This window comes from Canis lupus, chromosome 10 (assembly GCF_003254725.2).
Source record: "Canis lupus dingo isolate Sandy chromosome 10, ASM325472v2, whole genome shotgun sequence".
NCBI classification, from domain to species: domain Eukaryota; kingdom Metazoa; phylum Chordata; class Mammalia; order Carnivora; family Canidae; genus Canis; species Canis lupus.
The window spans coordinates 21,909,539-21,935,073 of NC_064252.1; the positions used below are offsets into that span (position 1 = coordinate 21,909,539).

Consider the following 25,535-nt stretch of genomic DNA (forward strand, 5'->3'; position numbering starts at 1 on the left):
GCTCCCCGGTTGTGGGTAGAGTTGTGTCCCCCCCCAAAAGAGGCACGCTGAAGTCCTAACTCCTGGTACCTGTGCTCGTGACCTTGTTTGGACATAGGGTCTTTGCAGATGCGACCGGGCTGGGATGCAGTCATGCTGGAGGACCAGGGCCCTAAATGCAATGACTGATGTCCTCATAAGAAGACCCCGCGAAGACACGGAGACAGAGACATGGAGGGAGGTCAGTCGTGCGAAGACAGAGGCGGACGGGCGTGAGGTGGCCCCGCGCCAACGAGCGCCGAGGATTGCTGGCAGCCACACGAAGCCGGAAGAGACAAGGAGGGATTCTCAGCCCCGCTGACACCTTGATTTCAGACCTCTGGCCTCCAGAGCGGGGAGAGAATAAATTTCTGTCGCAAACCCTCCAGCTTGTGGCCATTTGTTAAGGGAGACCTAAGACATGACCATATCACCTTCCCCTCTCCCCCCACGGCGCCTGGTTTGGCCTCTGCATCCGGGAACCCTACGTCCAAACGTGGACATGTCGGGCCCTCATGCCAGCCAGCTGCAGACCCTTCCCTCCCCTTCCCCTGCTCTCTCCGATGGGAACGCACAAACCCTAGGACACGGGTGGTGAGCATCTCTGCGCCAAAGCACAGCGCTCCGGCCCCTGCACCCTAACTGCGTGCCCTGCTCGGGGTCCGGTTCCTGAGCTGAGCATTTGCAGCAACGCTGCGAGGTGGGCCCTGTTACCATCCCCGCTGTGCAGACAGGTAGACGGAGGCCACACGGGACAGAGCTGGATGGGACTGGGCTTGACTTCCAGCTTTATTTCTCCCTCAAGCACCTCCTTGGCTGGCAGCCTTTTCTTAGAAGAATCCTTGGAAAGAACCAGCACTCCAGATATCAGAACTCACACGGATAACCTAGGAGGGGGCGCCCGAGCGAATGGGAAGGCTCGGTGCAGGGCAGAGGGGCTGTAGGAAGTGTTCTGTCCTTCACTGTCCCTCCGTGAGCCTTCGTTACCCCTCCAGCGAGGTCCCGGGGCCCCGGGAATTACGAGGCCCAGGCGGGCATTCCGATCCAGCAGGGTGTGTAGAAAACAAGCAGCATCCAAACTTGGCCTGAATTCTTGATTCCATAAATAAAGCCCCAAGAGCCCAGTAAGGAGGTGGCATGGGGTTGTCTGGACTATGCCAAGTCCAGGGCTTTGCTCCCAGGGGAGGGGGTGTCCACCCAGGATGGCGTTCCACGCGTCATTCCTCCGTTCCTGCAGGAATGTGGCTCAAAGTCCACAAGGGTACGGATTCAATGAAGGAGAAAGTACTGCTGAGATTCACTGGAAGGGTTGGGGGGGTTCCATCTCCCCACGGTGGGGGAGGTACCCCTTACTGAGTGCCTAGCCCACATACCCCCACCATAACCCTGCCCACTGGGCAGCCCCATCCTCCGCTCCAGGTGACACTGAGGTCCTAGGTCCTGATGTCACAGGCCGGTGAGGGGGCAGGGCCAGGGTGGACACCGGGGTGCCCATTCTAGTCCCTGGCTTCCCGCAGGGTGGACTGTGGACTGAATTTATCTGCCTGGAGGCCGAGGCCTTCCACACCTGCAGTCTGGGCAGGTCCCCTGCCACCCTCCCAGCAAGTACAGGTCCCAGGCCTGCGCCCACAGCTCGCCCACCGCTCCAGGCCCTCGAGCCCTGGCAGGCTCAGGACTCCACCTTGCTGCCAGCACACTGACTTGCTCCCCGGATATGACGGGGCCCTGCCAGCCCAGAGGCTTCAGACGGAGCCCTCCGCCTGCAGGATTTCCAAGCTTGGTGTCCAAGGCCCTCCACAATCTGGGCACCGGCTTCCATTCCTTCCATTACTGCTTCATCCCCACACTGAGCCCTCTGGGCCCCTCTCTGCCACCTGCATCCAACCGGAAGGCAGAGTGACTGCTGGTGCTCCAGACTTCCTGCCTGCCTCGCACCTCCGGGCTTTTCTCCGGGTGCTGCCCTTCCACGGGGGATGCTCTTCCTCCCTTTCCTCCAGCGAATTTCTTCTCCGGTGACAGTGATAAGAACACTAAGGCAGCAGGGTGATCTCGACTCGGGGCACGGGCTGCCTGGGCTTTACTGATGAACAGAGGTCCACCTCGAGCTGACTACTATTGTTTACCTGTGCCTCAGTTTCCCCATCTGTAAAACGAGAACCACGATAATACCTTCCTCCCTGGGTGATTCCCAAGGCTGAAAACGTGTCCACAGATGTAAAATGGGCCAGGCGCACAGTGGGTGCTCATCGGTACGTGCTGTCTTCCCTCTGCCTTGGGTTAGGATCTCGCGACTGGGCCTGCCTCCTCCATCAGACTGGATGTTTGCTGCGGCCCTGGCTGCGGTGTGCAGAGTTGCGAGGTAAATGCCACATAGATGCAGACAGAGACTTTTCTTCTCGACCAGAGTTGGTTCAGGCTCCTTAGAGCCCTCCGCTAGACTGGGCCCAACCTTGGGCTTCCCATCCGTCCTTGCAGGATCCAGTTTGAGCAGGCATCCTGCTGGGTCAGTTTAGCCCCTCCCCACACCCTCCATATCTTATCAGTCTGGCCTGCCTTCAGCAAGAATTGCCTTGAGTCGGTCACAAGAGTGCCCCTTACCCCACTCACTGACCCCGGCCCTGCTCCTTGGCTATAAGTTCTGCTTGCTGGAGGCGGAGCGGAGTCTAATTTCTCTCCCTCGTTGCAGATCCCTGTCCGCAGCTAGGAAATGCACAGGCTCTGAAAACTCTTTTTTCAGGCCACAAAATCTGAATCTGCCCTAATGCTATTTAGAGTCCTGGTCTACCCCACTCTGTGTAGATCTAATGGCCCCCAGGACGCCGCCCTCATGCCTCCTGCGGGGTATCAACAGGTTGAATCATCATTCAAAAACCCAGTAGGAATTCCCTCGTCACATCTGGCCCTGAGGGTCTCAGATAAGGGACAGAGGCTATGCACTCATGGGAAGCTGAGTCACAGAGCTGGCAGGTGGCTGAGATGGATTCCACTGGCTTCCGGAGATGGCCTGCAATTTAGTAGGAGTCCTGGAGATAGGTAACCGACAGACTCTGGAGAGTGCTCCCTGAGAAGCAGTTATCCTGGGGGCATTAGGATTCTTTTGCATCGACCACTGAAAGGTCAAGAGGCTGGACGATTCTTACACCACCTTGGGCCCAGGGCCTGATCCTGGAGTCCCAGGATCGAGTCCCACGTCGGGCTCCCTGAATGGAGCCTGCTTCCCCCTCTGCCTGTGTCTCTGCCTCTCTCTCTCTCTCTGTATCTCTCATACATAAAAAAAAAAAAAAAAAAAAAAGAATGACACAACCTGAAAGCTCTCTCCCTATGCATCTCCTAGAAATGCTGGATAAAAAGACTACATGCATAACTTTTGTATGAGCTTGTAAGAAAGTGAGGAAAATCACTAGGGGCCGGAATAATACTATCATTCAGATGGTCTTATTGCTACACTTAGATCACATTTAATGTTGATTTTCCTGAATAGTGCTTGAGAGATGCAATAATTCAACTCGGAGGGACATTCTCAGCGCCTTAGTGCATCGAGCCCCTAGTGCTTCCAGCAACCTCAAGCATTGCTGTGCCCATTTCACAGATGAGGAAACTGAGCACATCCTGTGCTCATAGTGCTGGAATCCAAGCCCAGGCGGTCTCGCTCCCAGGCCTGATCTTCAGGCTTATGCTCCACTCACTGTGCTGTATCAGCATAATGGTTAAGTCATGGGAAAAGGCTAGGACTTAAAAGCCTGGATGTGACAGGAAGGTGAACAGCCCTGTGGGGCAGAGAGGGGGTGTTGAGACAGAGGGGAAAACCAGCAATCAGGAGGGGAGACCTGAAGCAAAGGGCCGGTGGGAGAGACAACGGAGCCCCTCATACAAAGCCAGGGCTCTTGAAGGGCTGTGCCCCTAAGAAATGGGGAGCCCAGAGAAAGATCTGCACCCTGGCAAAGACAGATGACCGGGAAAGCTTGTGTGTGTGTGTACCTGAGCTCCAGGGAGGAAAAAGCGTGCAAGTCTCCTGGAACCTGCGGTCTGGCATCTGGCCTCCCAGAGGACACGGTGTGGCCAGGCAGGGGATAGCCTGGGGCTGCCCTCCAGAGCCATCCTAAAGGTGCCCAAGCCGGGCCAGGTGTCCACGGATCACCCCTGGCTGGAAATAAACTCACCATCCCAATGACACAGCACACAGGGAAACAGGCTACCAGGAGGGAAGGACAGCACACACTACAAATATCAGGACACAGCTCCCAAGAACTTGAGCCAAGAAACTAATGGGAAGAGACTGTAAAGTGAATTTGCTTAACAGAGTCAGCTGCCTACTGGGAAAACCAGCATCCTGGGCATGGGATGGGCTCAGTGGTCCCAGCCTACTGGGCGCCGGGCTAGGTGCTCGAGGGGACAGGACCGGGGCAAGGGAACATCATGCAGTCCCAGTGTTGACTTCCCTCCCCATCATCCTTCCTCGATGTTCACAGAAGTCCCAACTGAGGGACGCCTGGGTGGCTCAGCAGTTGAGTTCTGCCTTCGGCTCAGGGTGTGATCTCGGGGTCCCGGAATCGATTCCAATGTTGGGCTCCCCATAGGGAGCCTGCTTCTCCTTCTGCCTGTGTCTCTGCCTCTCTCTCTCTGTGTGTCTCTCATGAATAAAAAAAAAAAAAAAAAAAAAAAAAGAATCCTAACTGACTCGAGTGCCTGGGTGCATCTGGGAAAGGTGTTGAGCTCCAAAACGAAAACATCTGGCTCTCTGCAGAGTAGATGCGCTTCAAGATCAATCTGAGCTTGCTGCTGCCCACGCTTAACCCAAGCCCAGCTGGGGGAAGTGATATTCACGGAGCATGGGGTTGGAGACGTGCCATTCCCCCAATCTCACCCTATATCAGAGCCCGCTGAGCTGGGGTCCCAAGACCCTGGGTTTTTCCCTGAAAATGTCTGCCTAAATCCTGACTGGGAGTGTGCCTTTTGCTGGAGTGAGGGGCTTGGCTTTCATGGGCTTCTCCAAAAGGGTGGGGACTCCACCTTAAGGCCAAGGTGAGGGATGAGCACGGACCACCAGGATGGAGTGCCTGTGGTACCCAAAGATTTGGAGGAGGGGAAACATTGTTTTTGTGCTTAAATGCACACGGCTCTATAACAAATTAAGGAGAAATCCTCATGGATTCTGAAGACGACACAGGGAGCTTCAGTCATCTCACAGTTATGGGACCTCACTGGGTCCCCCTAGCAGACCTCCTGAGGATGCCCCCCACCTCTCCCCAGCAGTTGGGAGAGCCGGGGAACCTGGTTCCAGACACCAGGGCCTTGGATCAAGCCAGACCACGGGCACACGGAGGGTGCTGCTCAGGACATCACCTGGGGACCCCTTCATGACAGCTCCTGAAGGGATCATCCCCTGGGCCTCATTACCAGGAAAACCTGCGCTTTCATCTGAAGGGTGTTCATTTTTTTTTTTTTTTTGAAGGGTGTTCAAATCTAGTGAGTGATCCTCTTGTCCTCTTTGCTCTTGTTGCTGGGAAGCTCAGAGCCAAAAACTAGTCCATATCTCACAGGTACACTGGACCTCCTGGCATGATTTATTTTTTTCCAATCTGGGTGCATCTTGATAACGGGTGTTACTTTGCGAGCATCTCTCCAGCGGCCAAGCACAGGCCTGAGGAGGTACGCGTGCAACCACACCATCGTAATTCCCTCTGGTGCAAGTATCACCAGCCCTACTGTAGAGACAGGCTGGCCAAGCAGCGGGAAGCAACGCATGTTCCTGTGGGGACACAGGGGGTCGGGGCACTTCCCGGGTGGCTCACCTGGCAGGGCAGCAGCCACAATCTGACTCCCTTCCCAGAGGTGTCAGAGGAGAGGGGGAGGGACCTCCCCCCACGTCCCCTGGGGTCCCTGAGCCCTCCTGCCCTCCTTCACGCTCCCCTCCTCACACACCTGTGTCCATGGCTCCTACTGCCCCCTCCTCTGAGAACGTGGCCAGGTCTGGGAACCGACACACTGTCTAAGAAGGGCATTTAAACAAAAACCACCTGGCCCTCCTTTCTTACCAAAAAAGGCTATTTCAACACCGTAGCAGCAGGAAGAGACAGGAATCGGGCTTCCCGGGGAAGGATGCCGACGGCCCCGTTCCGACACGGCCTCCCCAGGCCCTCCTCGCTCTGCTGTTTCCCACAGAAAGCCCTGCCCGAAGTGCTCCTGGAGCTCATGGGGTCCAGCTATCCATGCTCTGGATGGGGAGCCCGAGGCCTCAGGCAGAGGTCCTCCTGGGCGCTGGGCACCCCCACCTCCCTCCTGGGGGTCACCCCACCAATCAGAGTTCCCACCCTGTTTTCCAGGGAGCGGGCTGCAGTTCAGAGGGCACTGGCCACCCCCCGGCCCGCAGCAGGGAGGGGAAGGCCGAGATCTGAGCCCAGCTCTGTCCCGGAGGCTGCGACCATGAAGTCGTCAGTCATCGCGAGCACCTACTGGATGCCAGAGCCTGTGCGTGGAGGCTACCACGTTGCCCCTCCCCTGGCGAGTCACGGGAGGGCAGAGGCGGAGGGGGCAGTGGGTGAGAAGGACGGCGATGCCCTCGGGGGGCCCTGAAGAGCCCTCAGCAGCTGTGACATGTTCAACAGGCCTGCAAAACCCTGCCCGGGGTGACCTCACCCAGCAAAGTCTTCCCCACGAGCCCCACCCTGGGGTGTATACACCTGCATTTGGAGGCACTGCCCAGGCCGCCTGGAAGACTTGAGAGTGGGATCCCTCACTACCACAGACATGCTCCTGTGGTCCGAAGTCCTACTTAGTGCTGGACGGGGCCTGCCTCCCCCACATTCCCCAGTGGGGTCCCAGGGCCGCGAGGGCAGTGCCAGAGGCCGTTTGTACTTCCCTCCTCTTCATTCAGTGAGTATTTCTTGAGAACCTAGCATGTGCCAGGCCCTGAGCAACGTGCTGGATTTGAATCTGACCTCGGCCAAATCTTTTACCCTGTGCCGGCCTTGGTGTCTACTTGGCCATTGCCACTGCTCTGGGAGGAAGACACAATGTTGGGTGGGGGAGAGGGAGGAGTCCCCATTCTACCAACAGGGGACAGAGGACTGAGGTGAGCATGTCGCAGGGTCTAGAGCCCAGCATCCGAGGCCACACGCAGGGGGCCTGGCCCACCCCCAGCTGACCAGCTGAACACGGGGGTGGACGGGGCCCTGGCTGGGGCCTGAACAGGCCTCTTCATCCTCCCTCCTCCCCTCTTGACTACCCACTGCCTATAGCACCTGTTAGCACAAGCGCAGGGAGGAAGCTCACCTGCCTTAGGGACATTCTCAGCATCCCCCCTCCAAACACCAGGGCCTTTACCCACCTGTTGGGCACTTGGCCTTGGGGCCAACAGACCCAGACGACGGCCCCCAACCTTGCCTGTCAGCATGGAGGAGGCCTTTCCCTTCATTGGCTGGTTCTCTACACCTTCAGGTAAAGCAGAGCAAGGCTCACCTGGGCTGGCCGCACCCCCTCTGTGACTCGGTGGGCAGACCTCGCTGGCAGGTGCCCATGACTGCTCAGGGCTCTTTCTGGTTGATCTTGTGAAATCTCGCTTGTCTCCCACGTCTGGGGGTTCCCCTGTTCCCCAGGGCGGCTTGTCCCCTAACCAGCCACCCTGGGTGATGCTCTGACCACAGACTACAGAGCAGGTCCCAGCGAGGACCGGAGGTGGTGAACTTTATGATGGCTCCGCCTCTGTGTATGATGCCGCTGGCTAATCCCCTCTCTGCAGATGACCCAGCGGAAGCCCCGGAGGCTCAGGAAGCCCGGAGCCAGAGCTGCAGGAAAGACCGGCTATTCTAAGTTGGGCTCTGGGGACAAATCTCGATTGAAAGCACAGCCCTGTCACTAACTGTGACCTGGCCTCAGTTTTCCCATTCTGTGAGATGGGGACCCAGCAGTGCCTGCCTCTCAAGGTCGGGGCAAGGATCTCATGGGCTCCTTAGTGCCTCCCCCAGAGTCAGGCTGGCAGGTGGAGTGCTCAAGGCTCGGGGGATGCAGCTCTTGTGATGCTCTCGGGGGCACGCTCCCCCCTCCACCCCACGGGTCACTCAGGATCGAGTCCAGCCCTCTCATCCAGGGTCTTACCACCCCTACCTGACCCTCCTCTGGGGCTCCAGCCCCGCAGCGCTCACTGGCCCAGCACACCTGCTTTCCTTGCAAACCCACCTGCCAGCAAGGTGCCAGCGATGCAAGGCCGACAGCTGGGCCGGGGCCTCCCCTGGGCTTCCGTTTGTGACAGCTCCATCACGCCATGGGCCTGTGTCCCGTCAGCCTCCCTCATCAGACTAGGTCAGGCCCGTCTGGCGGAGCTAGAGCCAGCCGGCGGGACCTGTGACTTCGTGGCAATTGCCTCCCAGAGTTTAGCACACGTCTCTCGAAGCGAAGTTACCGAATGAGCACCCGTGAACACGCCCTGCCACCTGCCGCCTTCCCTCCAACACGTAAATGCCAGATTTGCCGGGTGGACACGGGGCCTGACAGGGGCGGGGGGGTGAGTCACAGGGGGTCACCCAGCTCCAAGGGGAGGAACTCAGGCCAGCCCTGATGACCCCTGGGGCTCTGCAACGTGGCCCCGCCCCCGTGTCTCTCCTGGCCCCAGAAGTCCTTCCTGTCCACCTGAACGTCCATGGTCTTTGCAGGTCAGTAAAATGGAGGCCCGGCCTGCGGAGACTTTTCCAGAAAGGCAGCAAGCTTCCACACGGAGCACGCCTTACAGCTTTACTCCTGTCTCTCACCCTATATTTATAAAACCCCATCACAGTCCTGGAGGTCACTCAGTCACCTGATCCCTCCTCGGACACCCCTGGGGTCCCGCTCTGTGCCAGCCCGAGGTGGAGCCCTGGGACCCAGGGATGAGTCAGGCAGGGCCCCACCTTGAGCCTTGAGGGGGGAGACTGAACAGATGCGCATGGGGCACTAAGTGCTGTGTCAAATATATGAGCAAAGATTCCAGGAGCCCTGCCCCATTTTGCCTGGGTGGATACAGGGCAGCCAAGGAGGCTTCCTGGAGGAGGAGGAAGAGTTCTAGGCAGAGGAACACACAGGGAGGCCGAGGGGACAGCAAGGCGGGGGGCAAACGGGCATATGGGTGACCTGTGTGCATGGGCAGGTGGAGAAGGGCGACAGTGTCCCTGATCCAGCACCGGGTGGTGGGCTGGAGGGGTGGAGACGACCCCGGCCACCCACAGGTGTCCCATAAGTCGCTGGCATGTGACCTGGCTCCCTCCTTCCGCTGCTGGCGGCCAGCGGGGCTCCCCGGGAACTGGAGCTCGCCTTCAGCACCCTAAGCCCTGCGGAGAGGCTCCCGCCCTAGGCCAGCAGCTGTGTAAGGGCCCCAGGGCACCAGCGCTGCGTCTTCCCTGGGGGCGCTGACCGCAAAGCCCACCGGGGCCTCTCTGGAAACCAGACCTGGTCCAAAGGCTGACGGATGCCCGGCGGGCTGGTGTGCAGATGTGACAGGAAAACAAGGACACGGGTGCGATCGTCACTCAACAGCGCACAGTTTACCCCCCCAAGTCACAAGCTGGAGACCCGGGCTCGGAGCAGCGGGGTGGCCCAGCGGAGCTCACCTGCCGGGTACGTGTGCGGTACGTGGGCCCGGGCGCTGCACCCAGGCCCCGACGGCTCCGTGGGCTCCCCCCACTGTGGCATCGGTGTCCCCCACCGGTCCATGGAGCCTAGAATGCCGGCTGGTGGCCAGGGCCCGAGCATATATTTTATGAATGAGTGAACAAAAGAATCTGCACCCCCTGCTCCCCCCCACCCCGCGGCAGTAGGAAGAAGCCATCTGCTACTGTTTTTTGTTGTTGCTGTTACTCTAAAAATCAAAAGCACAAACCCGAAGTCAGAGCTCTGTGTCGCACCAGGACGGACAGACACCCGGGCCCCCGATGCCAGGCTGGAACCGAGTTTGGCATCACAGGGACAGGAGTCAGAGGCCAAATCTCCACTGAGCCACGAGCGGCCGGGGGTGGGGGGTGCGGTGGGGGGCCTGACCCGTCGCCCCCTCCCCTGCTCAGAGCCTTGGCGTCCCTACCCCTAAGCGGAGGTGCAAGAGGACGACCTACCTGCCTTGCCGGCTGTGTGAGGACTGAGGAGGTGGGACCCGGGGGGCTGAGTGCAGGGGGGTCGCAGCCTGCTGGCCTCCTGTGCAGTGACCTTGGCCGCTGGGTAAGCTCTGGAGCCTCAGCACAACTGCGCTGGCCCCGCGGGCAGCAGAATGGCTTACACATTAGGAGGGACCCACAGGGCCAAAGGGCAGAGGGGCCCAGGAGGGCGCGGGCAGGTGGCTCCCCCCCCCCCCAGTGACTCAGCAGGACTCAGGGAGGCCGACAGGTTGAGGGATGGGAGCTGCCCCTGGCTGTACCCTGTGCAGGGAAGCCCAGCTGCCGCTGTTTCTGATAAATATTTTATCACCGCTCACAGAGCAGTCCCCAGGAAGGTGCCTGCAGCCTCCGAGCCCGCAGAGCACCCCTTCCTGCCCGGACAGAAGGAAGTGGCTGGGTGGGGTGCAGGGTGGGGTCAGGAGCCCAGACCGCTAGTGCATTACTGTTCCGCCGAGACTTCAGGTCAGCTCAGCTCATGCTCCCTGAGCCTCAACCACACTCTGCCCCGCCCTGTGCTGGGTGCCGGGTGCCAGGTGCCGGGTGCCGGGCTCAGCCCTGCCCTGTGGACAGCTCCCATGTTCCCCTTCACCACACCTAGGGCGCCAGCCTCTGCCTTTTGCCCCAGGCAGATGTCCCATCCTGCTGGCCCAGTGCCATGCCACCTCCTCCAGGAAGTATCCCCAGCTTTCCCCTTCTAACTACATGACCTTGGGCAGGCCCATCACCCTATCTAAGACTATTCCTAATGTGGAGCTGATGATGCCCACTTGTGGGGGACAGAATGAGATCCTATAAATGAAGGGTCTCCCCGTGCTTTGTGGGGGACAGGACAAGACCCTATAAATGAAGGGTCTCCCTGTACCTCGCCCACATGGAGACATTCTCTTCAGAGGGAGCTGAACATCAGGAATCCAACCAACAAATATCGAGCATGTCTCAGGCTGGCGCACAGGGACAACACAGGGCCTGGCTGCTGCTGGCAGGGCCCCCGATTTTACCGGGGCCACCAGACCCCCATGACACTGACACGAACACCAAGCATAGCAGCAGCAACAACATGACAGGAATCGCAGCTACCGCGTCTCAAGCCCTTGCCGCTGCCAAAGGCTTGACATCACATCCCCTGTTCACACCTCCCAGCAGCCCCGTGCCCTGGGGTTCTCATCCCCCTTCAGAACAGACTGGAAACCACAGCTCCCCACCTCTTCATGGCTGGGCTCTCCCCACTGTGGCCAAGGCCATGCTCAGGTTCTTCCCCGGCCTTCCCTCTCCACCCAGAGCCTACTGTGCCAGGGACCACCACCACCTACTCAAGTCCGAGACCAACGGTCCTAGGGACTCAGAAGGTAGTGAGCTCCCTGTCACAGGACATAATCAAGCATCATGTTTATTATCATCAATACGTGGCCTCAATGGCTGGCTCTCAGTCCATTTTAAGCAGACCCTAAGGACTGACCTGCTGTGTGACCTTGGACAAGAGACTGACCTCTCTGGGCCTTGCCTTCCTCATCTGTACATCTGTTAAACAAGGGCAAATATGTAAACCCCTGAGCGGTCTTCAGGTGCATCTCTGGGGTGGGGTGTGTGTTGACTCTTACGGATTTTGTAGCTTTACCACCCCCCTCCCCCTTCACGGGTACCAAGTGGGGTAGAAATCGAAATTCCCATTTCACAGATATGAAAACTGAGGCCCAGGCAGTAACCACCGCTCAGACTCGAAGGGTCCGCGGCAGAGCCAGAACCAGAGGGCGGGTCTCCTGGTGCCGCACGGGGGCCGCCCTCCCCGCCTGGGTCCTCCCTGCCCCGAGCCTTTCTTCCTGGGTTCCCCGTGGGCCCCAGGGGGACTGGTTTTGCTGGAGAAACTGCTCTGGCAACACACACAAGGTTTTTCACCAGTTTGGCCGATGGCACAAGAAGCAGGACCATAAGAACCTTCCAGAAAATGAGGAAGACGTCTGCTTCCTCCCTGTGGGAGCTCCTGCCGTCGTTGCGGTGCTCTGGCGACATCCTGTCACCCTCAGGCAGGTAGCGCGGGCGCGGTGGGAAGGGGACGTGCACCCCTCTCGACAGAGACCCTAGGTGTGAGCCCCAGCCCCACTCCTGGGTCTGCTGCCCGGGTCTCCAGGCAACCGCTTGGCCTCTGTGAGCCTCAGTTTGCCTCTCTGTTCATGGGGCATGGCCATGATCACTGCTGGAGAAGTCCGCGGGTGGGGCCTGCACATGGAGGGGCTCAGGAAACGGCAGCCCCCCTTCTTTCTGGGCCGAAGCCCACGGCCTGGAATCAGAACTGAGGACAGCACCACTGCGTGCTCAAAGGAGCCACACGGATTTCCTTGACAATCCCGGCACCACCGCCCGCCCCTGGTGTAGACGGCCCGTGGTAATCCCACGGTAAACTCCACCTCGGGCCTCGCTGTGCTCCCTCGAGGGTACCCAGGGGCACGGGTGTCAGCTGAAGGCTCCTCTGGGCCAGGCACCCAGTCCTCCGGCCACCCCGGAGGTGGCCCTCAGCGCTGACGCTGGTACCAATCCCGACAGTAACACTGGGACCCGTGCCGGGGCACGGTGGACAGAGCCACAGTACGCCCAGGTGGCTGGGCTGCCACTCTTCCACCCGCGCAAGGGGAATGTCCCTCTCGGGGCCTGACACGGAGCCACGAGATCCTCGCCACACCCCTCGGCGCTGAGTGCTTGCAGTTGTCACCACGTCACAGATGGAGAAGCCGAGGCCGACAGAGGTCTAGTGACTTGCTGGGGGGGTGGGGGTAGGGGTGGGGGTGGGGTCAGGATTCGAACCCAGGTAGCCGGGGCACCGCAACCCGTGCTTTTAATCATCTCAACACTTAAGTCCAAGCTGACCCAAGGCAGGTGGCAGAACTGAACCTCAGAGAGGTAGGCAGCTTCCGCTTGTCCGCACGGCTCTTGAAGGTGGGCCCGACTCTGGGGTCCCCGGCGTTGGTGGCCCCTCTCTGGCCCTGACTGGCTCTCAGCCGTCTGAGACTTAGGGATTTCTGAGTCACCAGAGCTGTGCTCACACACCGATCTCAGAGGCCTTATCCCACTGGTGCTCCCCCCACTGAGACTCAGTTTTGAGACGTATAAGAGGGATGTGGTTAAAAGGCAAAAAGAGGGTTATAGTGTCACCAGGAAGTTGCCTTTTTGTTCCACTAAAGCCACGTCTTCATAGCAGTCCAAGACTCTAACGTGCATCTCCTGACGCGGACGTGGGGCACGGCTGGGTCCTGTCTTCTTCAGCAGGTACCCCCGGGCCACCCTGGGCCACCCCGGGCCACCCCGGGCTGCTGGGTGAGCCCAAGGCAGGACTTCCTGACCCTGCCCTGTGACCCTGAGGAACAATGACCCCGCAATCTGACCCTACAGCTCCCCATTCAGATTGCACCTGGGGCCCCTCCCGTTCTGTGCAGCTCTCTCTACCTCGTGGGACCTCCTGTCTTCTGCTGGGCCTGGAGGAGGCAGGGGGGACTGAGTGAGGGGATGAAGGCAGGAGTGAATGGCTTCCTGTCCCTCTACGGGCGTCTTGGGAGCCCACTCTCCTCACAGACGTCCCAGCAGATGATTTTGTTCATGTCCATGAACGCCCAGGACTCGGGGCACCTGGACAGGGCCCCGGGCTTTCTGCTTCCTCTCCTCGGCCCAGGCCCTCCTGGCTCTGCCCGGAGCCTCCTGGGACACCTGGGTGTCATCTTCCAAGGCCTGCCTCCAGAAAGAGCTGGCACCAGCGGCCCAGCCAGGTCCCATGAAACGCTGCCCGACTGCCCAGGCGATCCCGCTCGACCGTCCCCAGGCCTTGCAATCCATCCATTAGAAACAAAACAACAACAACAAAAATCCATCCGCTAACCAACATTTCTGCACAGGCTGCTTTCCCTGGTGATGAGAAATTAAGTCCACGCGGATGTCCCCATCGCCGGATAGTTAAGGTGACCGAAACCCAGAGTGCCAACCGTTCTCACGGCCTACGCCACGTTTGCGGCGGGCTTGCCACGTGTCGTGCGTGGTGCCTCTTCGGGTCAGCCCAGACCCATAAGGAGTGGGGAGTACTACGGTTTCCAGATGGAAAAGTGGAGGCTCTGAGAAGCAAGGTAGCTTGCCTAGGACCCCAGGGACAGCCGGCGGTGGCCCTGTGATGCTGCCTGACTCCACAGCACCCCAGGCCCCCCCCCCATTTTAAACAAACGGCTGAGAATCGCAGACCATTTGGCAGGAAAGACCCCCAGGGAGGCCATAACCTGCTGATTGAGGAGGACTGGGGCTCAGACAAGGGGAGGAGCTTGCTCAGGGACACAGCAAGACCACGCCCCCGGGTTGGGGTGTTCTTGGGTCCACCCCACTGCCAACCAGCCAGAGGGAGCCAGTGAGCTTGTGCCCTCTTCCAATGCCACCACTCAGCGGCGTTCACCCTTGTATGTGCACCGGGTGGAGGTGGGGGGTGCGTTGCATGGTACAGATTCCTGGCACCCCCCTCCGAGGTCGGGACAAGAGCCCAGGAATTGGCATGTTATGAAGCACTGTCATTGAAGAGGACAATCTGGTGGCCCTGGGCCCCACCCCCAGAGCCCGTAGCTCACACCCCTCCAGAAGGGTGTTCCCAGCGGGGCCTGGGGCAGGAGGTCTTGAGAGGCCCCAGGGAGGCCCCCCTCCCCCTCCAGATGCGGTCCAGGGAATAGCGTTTGGAATCCCAGGGAACTCCGGCACAGCCGGGCTTTGGCCAAAAGCATCACTAATCACCTGGACAGCGACGGCCAGTCCATGCAGTCCTCCCGGCAGCTGTCGGCGGATCTCAGTGCTGCCCCACGGCTTGGATGGGGAAATGGAGGCCGCCCACAGGAAGTGGCCTGGCGGGCCAGGGCCAAGACCACACCCAGCGATCCCCAGGCCAGGGACCCTCCCCAGCCCAGCAGGTCTTCCCTACCTTGGCTCCACTGGACACAATCTTCGAAAGCGTCAGGCCAGTGAACGGTCTGATTTTGCCAGAGGCCCGAGACCCGGACCCAGGAAGGTCAGTGCCACCTCTCCGGGCCGTGCCCAGGGCTCCCTGGTTCTGAGGGCACAGACCTCTATGTGCTCCAGCCCTGGGGCCTCTGCCCTCAGATGCGCCTGCTGCCCCCCACCCACCCCCACCCACGCGGGGCTCTGCGGGGCCAGCTCCCCACGGGGAGGGGGGAGGAGGCCCAGGCCAGAGGCCAGAGGGGTGGGGCCGCGCTGAAGCCGGACAGGGGGACGGGGCTGGGGAAGGAGGTGCCCCCGGCCCTCTCCCATCTTTGTTCGCTCCACGAAGGGGGCAGCGTGGAGGGAGGGAGGGCCGCCACGGGGAGGGGGCAGCGTGGGGAAGGAGGAGCAGGGAACGAGGCAGCTGGACAGCCGGCGGCACCCCCCGCAGAGACCCGCCCGCGGAGACCCGGGAAAGTCAGGGACAGAGACGGGAAGGGGGCGGGGCGGGGCGGGGGGCCAGAGGGGAGCCGCGGCGGACGAGCTGGGAGGGCGGGGGGCGGGGAGCGGGGCCGGCCCACCCCGACCCCATCGCGGGTCCCCGCGCCCCGCGTCACGCGTGCACACACACACACACGCGCGCGCGCGCCCCGCACACGCGCCCCCCGCCCCGCCCCGCCCGCCCCTCCCCCCGCGGGGCCTCGGGGCCCGGCGCCGCCGCTCACCTCGGTCCCCGCCGCCGCCGCCGCCGCCGCCGCCGCCGCGCAGAGCCGGAGCCCGGGCCGGGGGAGGGGGCCTCGGAGGCCCCGCCCCGCCCCGCCCCGCCCCCGGGTGCGCGGCCGAGGCGACACCCGCTGCGGGAGGCGACCCGGGGGCACGGGCGCCCTCGGCGGATCCCCCACCCGGTGCACTGCGCAGGCTGGAGGCGGTGCCCGCGGGGATGGGGCGTCCCCTGGCCACCCCGCACCCCGCCCCTGCGCGCTCCCTTCCTGCCCCCCGAGCGCCCCCTCCTCGGGCCTCGGCCTGTGCGGGGCGCTGCGAGCGGCGAGGAGGAATCCGACCCTGGGATGCAGTCCCTGCCGCCGGGCGGGGGGCGGGGGGCGGGGAGCCTCAGGGTCTGGCGGCTGGCAGAGGGGGCAGGGACCGAGCAGACAGATGCTTCCAGCGTCGGAATGGCCCAGCGCTGTGCTTCCCCAAGTGTGCCCCCGCCCCGCGCTCCGTGGGCATCACCCTGAACTTGTTGGCAATGCCCATTCTCAGGCCCCACCCCAGACTTGCAGAATCCAGGGTTGGGGCCTAGGAATCTGGGCTTTAACAAGCCCTCCAGGCGATTCCCATGCTTGTGGAAATTTGAGTGTTGCCCTGGCTGAGATGTCCAGCACCCTATGTCTCACACCCCCGGATGGAGCCCCCAGGGCCCACATCTGAGAGCGAATACGCGGAGTTCTCTTTATCCTCTGTTCAAAAAGGCCCACCTTGTCTCCTTTGTGGCACTCTGTTGGGAAGGGGGACCCAGGAGAAGGTGGTCCCTGCACCAGGAATCCCGGGGCAGGAATCCTGGGCCAGAGGAGAGTGTCATCAGAGGCCAGGCTGCCAAGGCCAGGGCCTTCCCACTGTGGTTCCTGATCCTTATGTGTGTTCAAGTGTAGTGATGGTTTTAAAGTCTTGAAATGGGGGCATCTGGGTGGCTCAGCAGTTGAGTGTCTGCATTTGGCTCAGGGTGTGATCCCGGGATCCTGGGATCGAGTCCCGCATCCGGCTCCCCGCAGGGAGCCTGCTTCTCCCTCTGCCTGTGTCTCTGCCTCTCTCTGTGTGTCTGTCATGAATAAATAAAATCTTTAAAAAAAAAAAGTCTTGAAATGCAATTATGCAAATATTTCTCTGTATTCAGGACTTTTTCTCCTGTGATCTGGCTGTTTGCAGCTAAGCCACCTGCCTTTGTTAAAGTGGGACAGGTCAGGCAGCAGGCCTTCCTGGGGACTAGAGGCCAGGAGGGGGAGTGTGCTGATGGGCTTCACCAGGGTCCAGGGACATGCACCTCTGCCTGGGCAGTTGGCCAGGGCGTCCAGAAGGTGGAAAGGGCATCTGGACAGAGGGACCTGCTGGGGCGGACACATGTAGTGAGTGTGTCCTGGGAATGTCCAGCACGTTCTCTGGATGATTTCAAATAGCCTCCCTTTCTTTTTTCTTCCCTTGTCCTACTTCGGTTTTCTTCCTAATACTCAGACTTGGCATTTTCTTCTGTAACTGATCATTTCTTTAGTGTTGAGTTTGTCCACTGGGCTGTAAATTGCCTGAGAGAATTTCTTCTCTCCCCCCCAAAGTGTCCCCAGCAGTTAGGAGAGCGTTTGGACCTCAGAAGTTGCCAACTAGATGTTTGTGGAAAGAATGGGTGATGAATGGCCCCGTAATGAGCACTACTGGCCGCTTTTCACTGGTGGCACCCCTGTTCCCCCAGATGCATCACCTGCCAGGCTCTGTGACCTCCCCACCCCAATGGGCAGCATTGTCCGCTGGTGCCTGGTTGGGGATGGACAGAGCTGGATGCAACAGCCGGAGATGAGGAGGGAAATGGGGCATCTCCTCCCGCTGACCGCGTGCTGTATCCCCTGGCTGGCTGTGCCCTCTATGACCGTAGCTTTTGCTGGGAGGCTCCCCACAGCTGTAGGTCCCGCTGGCTTCCGTATGAAACACCACTTCCTCTGCTTGTTCTTTCCAGCCCCAGGGATGGTAGCAGTGTCCTGCAATCCCAGTCTCTGGGCGCTCCTGAACCTGCCCACGCCTCAGTCAACGGTCTCTTATTTAGACCACGTGTATGACATTACAAGGGTGGATACGTGTCATTATACATTTGTTCAAACCCATGGAATGCACGACACCGGGAATGACCGTAACATCAGCTCTGGACTTTGGGTGATACGTCACTGCAGCAGGTTCATCAGTTGTGACAGATGTCCTGCTCTGGTGGGGGATGCTGATGACAGGGGAGGCTGTGCATGGTGGGGTATGTGTGTGTGTGTGTGTGTGTAGGACATCTCTGTACCTTCTTCTCATTTATGCTGTGAGCCTAAAACTGCTCTAAAAAATTTAAGTTAAGAAAAAATGCCCATGCAGCGAGTAATGACAGAGCCAGTATTTGAACCCAAGACCTCTTGGTTTAGAGCCTATATGTCTGTTTTTTTTGGGGGGTGGGGGGAGGGTTGAGCTCTTCTCCCCCGAGTGGCCCAGGACTGGTGGTAAACAGTGAAAATGAAGGTGACACAGGTGGCATAGACAGCAGCTGGCCCCTGGGAGCCCCCGGAAAGCATGTGCTGGTGGCTGGGCTCCCAGGATGCCCATCTGCCTCTTTTAAGCAACTTGGTGAGAACGGAGTGTCCCCCAGGGCTGGCAGGAAACCCCAGTTTGAGCACTCGTGTGTGTGTGTTAGAGCAGCTCTGAGGGTCACGTGAGGCTGTGGGAAACCACCAGGAGGCTCAGGTGAGGCCCCTGTCCCCACCGCAGCAGCCGGTTGACCTTCCATTTCCTTCCTTTGCTCGCCAAGTGAGCAGACGAGGCCAGCGCCCAGCGTGTGCCCAGACTGTCCTGGTGCTGGCAGGGCACACGTTTTGCAGCTAGGAGACCAAGGCTGAGTCCCTTATCAAGGGACCTGTCCACTCTGAGCCTCAGGCTCCTTGTCCCCACCATGGGGGTGGCCACACCTGCTAGTTTCACAAAGTTGTTTTTTCATTTACTTCTTCATTGGTGATTGAGTCATTGAAAACTATTTAACAAGCTTTTTTGCTCATTGCCTGGCACTTAAAAAAGGCTTTGCAAACCTATAGCCGTGGGCAAGATTTATTTCTCTGAAAGGTGAGTGTCTCTTGTGGGACAGGGCGAAAACCCACAGACTCTGAGGGCTCTCTACATGGGGAGGACACTTACCCAAAGTGACTTACCCAGGGGCACACAGTGTGCCAGGCTTGTAATGCACACCCCCTCCCCCAAATGTCCACGTCCTAATCCCCAGGGCTTGTGAGTATGTTACCTTTCAGGGCAAAAGTCACTTTAGAGATGCGATTAAGGGTCTTCAGATGGGGAGATGATCCTGGATTATCCGATGGACCCCCTGTCATCACAAGGACCCTTCTGGGAAGGATGCAGGAGGGCCAGAGAAAGAAAAGGGTGGCATGGAACAGACCCAGAGGAAGATGAGAGATGCCACGCTCGTGGCTTTGAGGGAGGAGGAGGAAGAGGGGGAGGAGGAGGCCACAAGCCGCGGAATGCAGGTGGGTCTCTAGAGGCTGGAAAAGGTAACAAGACGGATTCTTTCCTTGAGCCTCCAGAAAGAACACAGCCCTGCCAAATTCTGGCTCTCGGCCTGCACGAGAATGATTTGTTTTAAATCTGTAAATTTGGGGACACCTGGGTGGCTCAGTGGTTGAGCGTCTGCCTTCGGCTCAGGGCGTGATCCCAGGTCCCGGAATCGAGTCCCGCATCGGGCTCCCCGCAGGGAGCCTGCTTCTCCCTCTGCCTGTGTCTCTGGCTCTCTCTGTGTGGCGCTCATGAATAAATAAGCAAAATCTTTTTCAAAAAATATATCTGTAAATTTGTGGCCATCAGTTAGAGTAGCCACAGGAGACCAGGATACACGGCAAGGCTAGATTTGGAAGCTGGTCTCCTGCAGCTCAGCCATGCCCTGCCCCCAGGACTGCCATCCAGGGACCCCTATGAGATTGGCAGGTGCTTCAGGGTTAATTTCCTCCCATAGGGTGCTTAAGATGTAACAAAAAAAAATACATAAAATAACAGAAAAGCAAAACAGAATGACTCCCAGCTTCACCTGCCCAGTGGAAGAATGAGAACGCTCCTTTTCTCGGTTTGCAGATCTGATCTGTTCCTATAGATCTAAAAGGGCAGTCGGGGGTCACATTTTGGGACAGGAAGGAAAGGTGAGGTTTCTGAGCAATAATAACATTACACTTGCATGCGTTTCCCCGTTGTGTACTCTGCTTTCCCTTTGCACTTCAGCCTCTCGGACTTGACCTTACGTCTCAGACGCCGTGTTAGATGGCTCTGCTCAAGCAGGCGCGTCGGTCCGCACCCCTTGGCAAGCACCTGTTAGTTATTGAGCTGGTGTCTGGGAAGCTGCGACAAATAGGAGGAGACGCTGAGGTACTCATTGTCTCTCCTTGGAGTGGAAGAGGAGAGCCCGGCTTTCAGCTCCAGGTCCCCGGGGTGCAGCACAGGGCATGGCCCATAGTAGGTGCTCCCTGAACGTCTGGCAAATGATGGAAGTACCTTGCAGGCCCTGCATAAAGTTGGGATGCAGGAGACAAATGCAAGCCTCACCTGCGCACCACACCTGGCGGCACGCGTGGGCATTGCACGTGGACCTCACACCTGTGTGCTACACCTGGTATCACACCTGTGCACAAAGGTCAGGTGGCCAAGGAGGCCGTGGGAGTTGGGCTGGACTCTCCCTTTGGACTCTGGAGATGCCAGCTCCCCACTTGGGAGGACACTGTCAGAATGGAGCCCACCCTGACGAGCTGGTACCCAGAGGTTATCTCCTTGTGATCCACCCTGGAACCTCTCATCTTGGGAATGTCCAATCTTGCCCACCTGGGATGCCAGGCCACCCAGACTGCCTGTAGCCCCCAGCCTTGCCCCTGACCCTGACCCCCATGGGAGATGCAGGGGGCCCTGGAAGCCTCAGTGCAGAGCTTGGCCCCTCCACCGTGTCCACCCCTGAGCCTTCCATCTCAGCCTGGGGTGCATTTGGGAACTTTCCTGAACATTTGAGGGGCTGTGGGGAGGTCCCACGTGTTGCCCCACGTAGCCCTTCCCCTTCTTTGGAGATCCCTCCCTCACCAGAGCAGCTTGCCTCCCGTGGAATGGAAATAACATCAGACAAATCTGCTGATACTCAAGACGAAGACAAGACCCCTGAGTCATGAGTGAACAGGACGGCAGCGTGAACATCCTGCAAGCCACACAATGACCAAACCCAACTCTAGCTGGCTCCAGGCCCTGTGGACTAGGGGCTATTTTTTTTTAATTTTTTATTTATTTATGATAGTCACAGAGAGAGAGAGAGAGAAAGAGAGGCAGAGGGAGAAGCAGGCTCCATGCAGGGAGCCCGACGTGGGATTCGATCCCGGGTCTCCAGGATCGCGCCCTGGGCCAAAGGCAGGCACCAAACCGCTGCGCCACCCAGGGATCCCGACTAGGGGCTATTGATTTGTTTGTTTTAAGGAAGCTCTGTGCCCAGTGTGGGACCCGAACTCGCGGCCCCAAGATCAGGAGTCATATGCTGTACTGACTGAGCCAGCCAGGTGGCCCCGGACCAGGGTTATGGGTTATCGAGAGGCCCCCTTCCCGACGGCGTCCAGTCCAGAGCAGAGCCTGCCTCCTCAGGCCCCCACCCTGCGCCCCCCAGCACTCGCCCAGTACCCCATGAGTCCTCTCTAACTCTCTTGCAGCATGCTCCACTACCACGGTGGCCCTCTTTGCTCACCCACAGGGATGCCCCTGGTGGTCTCTGTCAGAGACTTTAGGTAATGGGGAGGCTCTCCCGGCCACCAAGAGGATGGGCTCCTCCCCAGACCCTCAGATGGAGGGGAGAGAGCCGGAGGGCAGGAGGGGGGGTGGTTCGAACCTGGCTGGTGGCCGTGCCAGGGAAACGGTGGACCGTGGGCTGCTAATGCTCCCGTGGTGACACGGCCTGGCCGGCTGGCTGGGGGAGGTGACCCAGCTCGGGCCACGGGCAGACTTGCCAAGCGGGGCTGGAGGGGTGGGGGCTCTGCCGAGAGCCGCTGGCCGCCTGACGCTCCCGCTGACTCTGGCTCCAGCCTTGGATTTGTCTGCCCTGGGCCCTCGTCCCGCGCCGGGAGCCCAGGCGCCCCTCTGTCTTAGATGCTGGGGAGGCCGCTGGCCCGCTGGCCGTGGGGACAGAGTCTGATCCAACTCGAGGACCATTTTCCGTGTTGTTCCTGTGCCTCATCTATGTGAGGCTTTGCATTTGGGGCTGGGCTGCAGATGGGAGCCGCGGAGCGCTCTGGGGAGGGGGGCAGGGGAGTCAGACTCCAAAACCATTTCTGCCACTTTTTTTTTTTTTAAGATTTTATTTATTTATTCATGAGAGACACATAGGGAGGCAGAGACACAGGCAGAGGGAGAAGCAGGCTCCCTGCAGGACTCGATCCTTGGGCCCCAGGATCACTGTCTGAGCTGAAGACAGATGCTTAACCGCTGAGCCACCCAGATGCCCCCCATTTCCACCACTTGTTATGACAAGGGCTGTGCTACTGGGTGCTCAGAGAGGGCAGCAGGGAGCTGGAGGGGAAGCCGGCCCCCTCCCGGTGAGAGGTCAGTGGTAGTTGCGCACAGAGAGCAGAGTGCGGCTCAGGGCTCCAGGACCAGTGCTCACCCCACAGGCCGGCGCCCTTGAGCATGGAGGCTTCGGTTAAGTACCCCAGGCCCCGTGCCTGCCTGTGAGGGACTTGGGCTCAGACCCGGGCACTGAGCCAAGGCCGTGGTGCTGGAAGGGGCGAACTGGGCGGGACCCAGCCACGTGAACAAGACTCTCCCTCCAGAGACCCACTCATTCACTCCGCCCGGTGGAAACAGCTCTGGCCGCACAAGTTCCCTCTCTTCCCCTACCCGGGGTGGTGGATGGTGAGGGGAGAGTGCAAGTGTGGGATGGATAAATGGGGTCTGGGCTGCGGCCCTCCACACAGCCAGCCCCTGTCCCCCTACCCCTCGGACACCCACCCTGAGAAGCTGGCAGGGAGCCCCCCGCACTTGGCCCAAGCTTCCAGGGCCAGGGAGCGGGATTAGCGCAGCCTGGCAGTCCTGCCAAGAAGCTGTCTTCAGTTGCTGCTTTCCGATTTCCCAAACAGAACAAGCCTGGGCACCGCAGAAACCCCGGGGCCCAATTTCCCTTAAAATAACTCCGCATCCTCGGTGGCCTTCCTGGCAGAAGCAGCCCCTGCGGTCTTCTCCCAAGTTCAGCATTCCTGGACTCCACCTGCGATGCTGGAACCACCCCTCGCTCCCTGAGGCCAGGCCCGGTGGGTGCTTTGTAGACTCCCTAGTGTTTTCTGCACGGACCACCTGGATGCTGGGAGCCAGAGCCCAGCTAGGACCTCTGGACTGGAAGCTGGGCCTCCGGGGAAAGCCTTCAGTTTCTCACAATTCCCCGAGGTGTTAGCTACAGGTTTTCTTGTAGCTTCCTTCTTTTTTTTTTTTTTTTTTTTAAGATTTTATTTATTGATTCCTGAGAGACACAGAGAGAGGCAGAGACACAGGCAGAGGGAGAAGCAGGCTCCCTGAGGGGAACCCGATGCGAGACTCAATCCCAGGCCCCCGGGGTCACAACCTGAACAAAAGGCAGATGCTCAACCCCTGAACCACCCAGGCGACCCTTCCTGTAGTTTCTTTATCTAGTTCTCAATGTTCCCTCGTGTTCCTAAATGGCTGAAAAAAATTTTTTTTTATCATGAATGAATTCGGTCCCCTCCCTTTTTTTTTGCATTTATTGAAATGATACGGTTTTTAAAAATCCTTAATTCTGTTAATGGGGCAAATCGCACTGATTGATTTTGAGCATTAAATCAATCTTGCATTTCTGGCAAAAAGCCGACTCTGTCATGATTCATTATCCTTTGTGTGTATTGCTGGGTTTGACTTGTAATTGCCGGGGATTTGCTCTACGGTCAAAAATGATAACTGGTCTGTGGTGGTTCCTCCCTCCTCTCCTTCGTGTGATGTCCTCGTCGGCTCTCGGGATCAGGATGGCTCTACCTTGTTAGAACAGTTTGGGGCGTGGTCCTTCCTCCTTCGGTGTCTGAGGGGGTTCTTATGAGACTGATATGGTTTCTTCCTTAAATATTGGATAGAATTCACCAGTGAATCCATCCACACCCAAAGTTTTCCTCCTGAGAGAGTCTGAATTACAAAATCAAATTTTAGGAATAGATATGCGGCTCTTTAGATTCTCTTATTCTCTTCTTGCGTTGGTTTTGGTAAGTTATGGTTTTCGAGGAGTTTGCTTCGCGTCAGGCCTCAGCCTTATCGACATCACGTTTTTTTCATGATGTTCCCCTATTATCCTTTTATTGTAGGATCTGTAATGATGTCCCATCTTTCCTGGGATTGTTAATTTGTGCTTTCTTTCTTTTTCCTTGGTCAGTCTCACCAGGGCTTTGGCTATTTTATTAATCTTTTCAAAGAACCAGTTATTGGCAATGTTGATTTATTTCATTTTTAAAAATGATCTTGTTTATTAAAAAAAAAAAGATTTAGTTTATTTATTCATGAGAGATGCAGGGAGAGAGGCAGAGACACAGGCAGAGGGAGAAGCAGGCTCCCTGCGGGGACCCTAATGCGGGACTAGATCCCAGGACCCCAGGATCATGCCCTGAGCCAAAGGTAGATGCTCAATTGAGCCACCCAGGTGCCCCCGCTGCATTGTTTTCTGTATTCATTGCCTATTGCTGCTGGAACCAATGACTTGGGGTTCAGCTAAGCAAACATCTTACCTTCTGGTCCTAAAGGCCAGAAGTCTGATGGGGGCCTCCGGGGCCTAACCTCGAGGTGTCTGCAGGGCTCTCTTCCTTTCTGGAGCCTCCAGGGGAGAGCCCCTCCTGGCTTCTTCCAGCCTCTAGACACCACCCACACTCCTTGGCTGGTGATCCCCACCTCCCTCTTCAAAGCCCACAGTGGGGGGCTCAACCCTGCTCTGATCTCATCACTGTGAACCTCTTTCTCCCTGTTCCACTTTTAAAGACCCTTGCTAACATAAAAAAAAAAAAAAAAGACCCTTGCTGTTGATCACACTGGACTATTGGAACAATCCAGTGTATTTCTCTGTTTCAGCAGCCTTCACTTAACCTGTCACCTTAATTCCCCTTAGCCACCTATCAGTCACGGAGTCACAGCTTCCAGGGATCAGACACGGACATCTCTGGGGAGGCTGCTATTTTGTAGAATTTGATTTTCATTTGCTCTCTAGCTTCTTTAGATTACTGGTTTTAAACCTTTGTGTTTTTTTTTTTTTTTCAAATTATTAACACCGAAAGCTTCCATTTCCCCCCTAAGCCCTGCGTTAGTTAGCTGCTTCCCACAAATTCTGACGTGTATTTTCGTTTCCGTTCAGTTGAAAACATCTTCTCATTTCCCTTGGATGTCTTCTTGGACTCACAGGGTTATTTCATTGCATGCTTCTGAAGGTTCCAAACATTTGGAGCTTTCCTAGATTTATTTTGTTGCGACGCATCGACGACAGAGGAATTCTTTGCGTAATTTCGGAGCATGCACTGAGACTTGTTTTATGGCCCGGGATCTGATCTATGTTGGTGAAGGTCCCACGTGTACCTGAAACATGTACTTTGAAGTCATCTGCTGCCCTGCTCTGCAGGCTGTTGGTTGGGACAGACTCTGGGTCACGGCCTCCCCTCTGCGCCTGTGGTC

General features: G+C 58.3%; 1 protein-coding gene across 4 annotated transcripts in view; it reads right to left on the reverse strand.

Moving 5' to 3' along the window:
* PRR5 (proline rich 5) overlaps window positions 1-15,943 on the reverse strand; it is a 48,547-nt gene extending 32,604 nt beyond the window's left edge. The window contains exon 1 of one of the 4 annotated variants that reach the window (XM_025456834.3): window positions 15,809-15,943. The gene's annotated coding sequence lies outside the window, so the exon portion shown is untranslated. Of the gene's footprint in view, window positions 1-10,094; window positions 10,245-15,066; window positions 15,208-15,808 lie in introns of those variants that run through there. The other 3 variants (XM_025456826.3, XM_025456817.3, XM_035721753.2) reach the window with 3 other exon arrangements.
* Between the last annotated feature and the right edge of the window lie 9,592 nt (window positions 15,944-25,535).